The sequence below is a fragment of the Grampus griseus genome (genome assembly GCF_964374135.1).
Source record: "Grampus griseus genome assembly, chromosome: 19".
Classification (NCBI taxonomy): Eukaryota; Metazoa; Chordata; class Mammalia; order Artiodactyla; family Delphinidae; genus Grampus; species Grampus griseus.
The window spans coordinates 8,901,308-8,907,577 of NC_139013.1; positions in this window are offsets into that span (position 1 = coordinate 8,901,308).

The following is a 6,270-nucleotide window of genomic DNA, read 5'->3' on the forward strand; positions in this document are numbered from 1 at the left end:
TGGGAAATTTAAGAAACAGTGACATAGGTGATAAACTCCATGAGGACAGGGCAGAACCCACCTTGGCCACCGCAGAGACCCCGGCAGGACGCAGCACAGAGCCGGGCACTTAGGTAAGATGTGTTAAATGAATGATTTTTAAAATTTTTATTTATTATTTATATATTTATTTTGGCTGTGCCGGGTCTTCGTTGCGGCGCGCGGCTTCTCTAGTTGCGGCACGCGGGCTTGGTTGCGGGTATGTGGGATCTTAATTCCCCGACTGGGTATCAAACCTGGGCCCCCTGCTTTGGGAGCGTGGAGTCTTAACCACTGGACCTCCAGGGAAGTCCCTAAATGAATGATTTTAACTCCAGTCTTTTTATTTCTGGCTACCTGATCTAGCTCACCATTCCAACTTCATTTCACAGCAGTTTTCCCCAATTTCCACGGTGACCAAATGGAACTATTCTTCGTTTCATAAATTTCTCACCTGCAGGTCTTTGCCCTTGCTGTGTCCTCTGCCCATACCTTCCCTTTTCCTCCTCCCTTCACTGGCTGGCTCTGACATCCTTCCAAATGCAGCTCAGATTGTCCCCTTCTCCAGGGAACCTTCCCTGACCCCACTTCCCAAGTGGCGTTTCCCCTCGGAGCTCCTCCATTCTAGCCCTACTCACTCTGCATCATCACTGTCTGTCTGTCCTGCTGACCTATGAACCTGGGAAGGTGGGAGCAAGGCTCGTCTCAGCCACTGCTGGGTCCCCAGTACCACTCAGCACAGGGCTGGGCACACAGTAGGTACTCAGAAAAGGTTTGGTGAATGCATGAATGCAAATATGAGAGGAGAGGCTTGTTTACCGGTCTGATGGAGAAGGCTGAAACCCTGGAGTTTACTCAATCCCTCCTGCTGTCAGACACTGGTCCTCTCAGGGAGGACAACGTTCACAACAATACCCTTTCCACAGGCGGCAAACTGAGGCCAGGAAGGGCCTTCTTGATCTGTGGGGTTCAGATTCCCACCGCTCACCCCAGCCTCCTCCTGGACCCTCTTACCTCCTTCCTGGAGTTTTTTTTTTTTTTTTTTTTCTGATGATGAAATCTGAATCTGGGTAGGAGGTTTGGCTGATTGGGGAGAAAACTGGCTGAGACAAGTTGGTCTATTTCTCTCTCCAAGCCTGAGGAGGGCAGGAGGTGGGACATGCATGGCCAATCCTGAACCAAACCCTCAAACCTTGCCCTCTTGGTCCGGACTCACCCCGCACTTCCTGAAGGTTCTGGAATTCTAGGGTCCCCTGAGTCCTGGAGGCTTCTCCCTCCCTCTCCTCCCTGTCTGGCACCCCTGTAGGTGGGCAGTGACTAGACCAAGCCCGGCCCACACCCCTGTCGCTCAACTAGGAACATGGGTCACTTCTCCATCCCCGGGGGGCCCTGATTACCAGGAGGGGCGCCAGGAGCTTGCTGGCCCCCGGCCTGGCCACGAGCTTCCGGGTCCCAACTGGGGCATCTCAGGCTCCTTTGCTCAGTGGTCCCTGGGGCCTGAACATTCCTGCGGAGGAGAACCAGCCTGTGAGTCTGTGGGAACTCAAGGAAGAGGCCTTTTTTACTTTCACCCTTAGGTATAATGTTGATCTCAAAAAGGTCATCACAGCTTAAAATACCATGAGGCTGTGATTTGCCAGACACCAACCAAAGCGTTTTATACACATGAACTTGGTTCACCCTCCATGACCCCAGAGGCAGATGCTACCCTTTATCCCTATTTCACAGTCAAGCAAACTGAGGCTGGAGGATTGAGTGACTTGCCTGAGGTCATTCAGCTGCTAAGCCGCGAGACAAGAAGACAGTTTCAGGGTGCCAGTGCTGAGCTGCAAAGCCACAGATTTCCTTCCTGAAAGCTCCCATTCTGAGCAGTTTCTGTGAATTCTTGCAGAGATAACCAATGCATTTGAAACAGAGGTTGTTATATATATATATATATATATATATATATATATATATATATATTTTAATATTGTTTATTTGTTTTCCCACAGGTGATAGGGTGCCCTGTCCTATATTCCCCCCAACCCCGTATCCTGCCTTTACCTCCTTAGCAATATTTCTTAATTAATTAATTACTTTTTGGCTGCATTGGGTCTTCGTTGTTGCACTCGGGCTTTCTCCAGTTGCGGCGAGCTGGGGCCACACTTCACTGCGGTGCGCTGGCTTCCCATTGCAGTAGCCTCTCCCATTGCAGAGCACGGGCTCTAGGCGCGTGGGCTTCAGCAGTTGTGGCTCTTAGGCTCTAGGGCGCAGGCCCAGTAGTTGTGGCACACGGGCTCAGTTGCTCCACGGCATGTGGGACCCTCCCGGACCAGGGCTCAAACCCATGTCCCTTACATTGGCAGGTGGATTCTTAACCACTGCGCCACCAGGGAAGTCCCTTAGCAATATTTCTTGACCACCTGATTTGGTACTGAAACCTGCTCTCCACCCATTTCCCCATCTGTCTCATTCTATTTGACGCCTCTCAGCATTCCGTTCACTAGACGTGGTTTGTTGAATGATCGAAGGAATGTAGTACTGAATAGACAGATGGCTAAAGAGTTTGGACTTTATCCCCGGGGAAGTCACTGGGGTTACTAGATTAGATCTGTGCTTTCAAACATTCCAGGCCCTTCTCAACTCTGAGGCTGTGCATGTACTTGTCCCTTTACCTGGAATAATACTCTTTCCCTGGGCTCGGTCCAAACCCTCCGAATCCCAACTGGGATTCCTCCTCTTCCAGGAAGCCCTCCCAGTCCTGGTCAAGCATCCCTTCCGGGCTCCTTCATCCCCGCCCCGCTCACTCTGTGTTGTCACTGTCTGAGGATGGGTCTGTCACCCACTCTGGACTGTGCTTCCCTGGAGGATAGGGCCAGGACTGTCTTGATCGTTGCTGGGTCCCTGGCACCTCCCAACATGGGGCCCAACACTGATCAGAATAAATGATGGTCCCTTGAAGGAAATGTCCCTGCTTGGGGAGGAGCCAATTGCAGGGTAGCTGGCGTGTCAGATAAGAGTTGAGGACACAGAGACACCTGAGGTCAAATCCCTGCCCAGGTTGGGGTTAGGCCGCAACAAACCTCATTATCCCATCTGCTTCCAAGTCACTAAAACAGGATTGATCACAAAGATTAGTGAAGATATGATAACTTTTTGTGTGTGTGTGTGTTACGAGCGGGCCTCTCACTGTTGTGGCCTCTCCCGTTGCGGAGCACAGGCTCCGGACGCGCAGGCTCAGCGGCCATGGCTCACGGGCCCAGCCACTCCGCGGCATGTGGGATCTTCCCGGACCGGGGCACGAACCCATGTCCCCTGCATCGGCAGGCGGACTCTCAACCACTGCGCCACCAGGGAAGCCCAGATATGATAACTTTTGACATTAATTCAGACGGGGTCGGAAGCCTCTCCTGCCTTAGAGCTTTGCACCTGATCTTCCCTTTGACTAGAAAGTTCTTCCCAGGTTGTCCCAGGGGGCTCCTTCTTGCCATTCTGGTCTCATCGCAAATGTCACCTCCTCAGAGTGGTCCATCCTGACTGCTCCCTCTGTCTCTTCTGTGCAACGGTTTCCCTTTCTCCAGCTCTTATTCCACCTGACAGCCCAAGTTCATTTCCTTGTCTCTCTTCACTAGAATGCTGGCAAGGAGTTTTGTCTGAGCTTTCATTTTTTTATTGTATTAAAAAAATTTTTGTATTGAAGTATAGTTGACTTAACAATGTCGTGTTTGTTTCCGGTGTACAGCAAAGTGATTCAGATATATATATATATATATATATATATATATATATATATATATATATATATATATATACACACACACACACACACACATATATATACACATATTCTTTTTCATATTCTTTTCCATTATAGGTTATTATAAGATATTGAGGGAATTCCCTGGTGGTCCAGTGGTTAGGACTTGGCGCTTTCACTGCCAGGGCCCGGGTTCAATCCCTGGTCGGGGAACTAAGATCCCGCAAGCCACGGCAGCATGGCCAAAAATTAACAGATAATGACTATAGTTCCTGGGTTTTTATTTTTTAATTTTTTTCTCACTGTGGAATCCCTAGAAGCTTAAACAGCAGTTGGCCCTTAGTAAGGGCCCGAGGAATATTTGTGGAGTGAATAGAGTGCTCAGGAATTGTCCCCTCGTGTTTTGATCGAGGGTCACCGTGTGCACCATCAAATTTACGCTCACACTGACTCTAGGACAAATGAAGAACCTTATGCTTAGCTGGTAAGTGGTGGCGCAAGGATTCGAACCCATGTCTGTGTGGCTTTAGTGCCCATGTTCCCGGTGTCTAGCACAGAGCCGAGCACGTGGGAGTTTAATGTGAGTTTGTTGAATGAATATGACTTCAGACTTGGAGGGTGGAATGGGGAATGGGGGCTTTCTGAAGTAGGTGGCGTGGAAGCTAGGAGAATTTGGGAGGGGAGAGCGTCCAGGAGACACAGGAAGGAGGTCTGCAAGGCCACTGGTGCCTGGGTGGTAGGTCCATCAGATCCTGTGCAAATTCTCAGCTTGGCTTGGCCCCTCAGATCCTGCAGGATGTTATCACAAGCTCTCAAAGCTCCTTCCCAAGCAGGGCTAGGGCTAGGGCTGGCAGTGACCAAGTGACCAATGCCCAGCCGTGTCTGGGGCTGGTTGGGGCCCAAACCATGTTCTTCAATAATAATGACAATAACAACAACAGTAGTAGTAGTAGTTAACTTTATTAAGGGCTAACCTATACCCTGTCTAAATGCTTTGAACATAGGATCTCATTTGCTCTTCAGCACCCAAGGAGGTCTGAGCTACTATTCTTCTTCCCATTTTACAGATGTGGAAACAGGCTCATAGAGGCGGTGACTTGCCTAAGGCCCCACAGCTGCTTCAGAAGGAAGCCTCTGATGATCACTATCGATCTTCTTTGAGCAAGTGTGAACACCTGATATGTTATCAGAGAACAGGCCAGGTGGGGAAGGAATTAGGATTTCAATGTTGCCAGGAGGAGTAGCCAATCACAGCTGATTCCCTTTAAGGTTAGGGCCTTGAGAGGCAGGCTTGCAACTCCCAGCCTCCCCAGGTGTGGCCTCAAGGCGAGTGACTTCCTCTTGCCATAAGCCCCAGTTTTGCCCATCTGGAGAACGGGTAGAATAGTGGGCCCAACCTCACCAAGCAGTTATGAAGATTCCAGGCATATGCATTTGTCAAAAATCAGTAGATATCACTTCTGGTTTGTGCACTTTGTGAAAAAGAGGACTGTAGACAGGGAATTCCCTGGCGGTCCAGTGGTTAGGAGTCCGTGCTTTCACTGCCCAGGGCGCGGGTTCAATCCCTGGTCAGGGAACTAAGAAGACCACGTAGAAATATTGAACGGTGATCAATAAACGCATACATACTGAAGTGTTTATAGGCAAAGTGCGCTGGTATCTGCAACTTTGACATGCATCGAAAGGAGGTAAATGGGTGGATGGCTAGAGGGGTAGATGAGTGGTTAGAAACTTTATATAGAAGTACCGTGAAATAACTGTAGACGCTAGGTGGCGGGTATATGGGTGTTCACTCTACAATCCTTTAAACTTTTGTGTAGGTTTGAAAATTTTAATTAATTTTGAATAATTTAAAAAGGGGAAAATATCTGGTGAAAGCAAAAGCATTAGCACAGTCATTAAACTGAATTATAACTTTAGTGGATGAATTGCAAATTGCGTACCTGGGGGAAGTGGATTACAGTCCTAATATAATAACTGTCATTAATTGATACGTGTGGGGCTCTGAACTGAGGACTTTTATTTTGAAAATTGTTAACATTATTAAATAAATCACTCCATCTCATTTAACTCTTACACCGATCACGTGAGGGATCTGTATTTTTCATTCGAGGAATTGACGAGAAGGGACAAAAGACCGGAATTTAGGGCGGAAGAGGAGTTTCAGGCTAAATTGATTTGCAGACCCGCGGATCACCTGGCACTTTCTAGAGACCCTCGCGCCAGGCACTTTTGTGGCTTAAAGGCCCCCAACCCAATACACTCCTCCCAACGCCCCGCCCCCTTCGGACCCTCCACCCCCACCCCACCCGGACCCCGCCCCTGAATGTAACCATTGTTTTTCTGCCTTCTGTATGGGCGACTTGGCCCTACTCCAGCCAAAGCCCCGCCCTGGAGGGCCCTGAACCCGACCGAGCCAATCGGCACCGGTGGGTTTGTCCCCGTTCTCTCAAGCCTCGCCCCGGGTGCTTAATCCGGGCAGCTTCCGCCAAATAGTCTCAGAGCCACGCGGC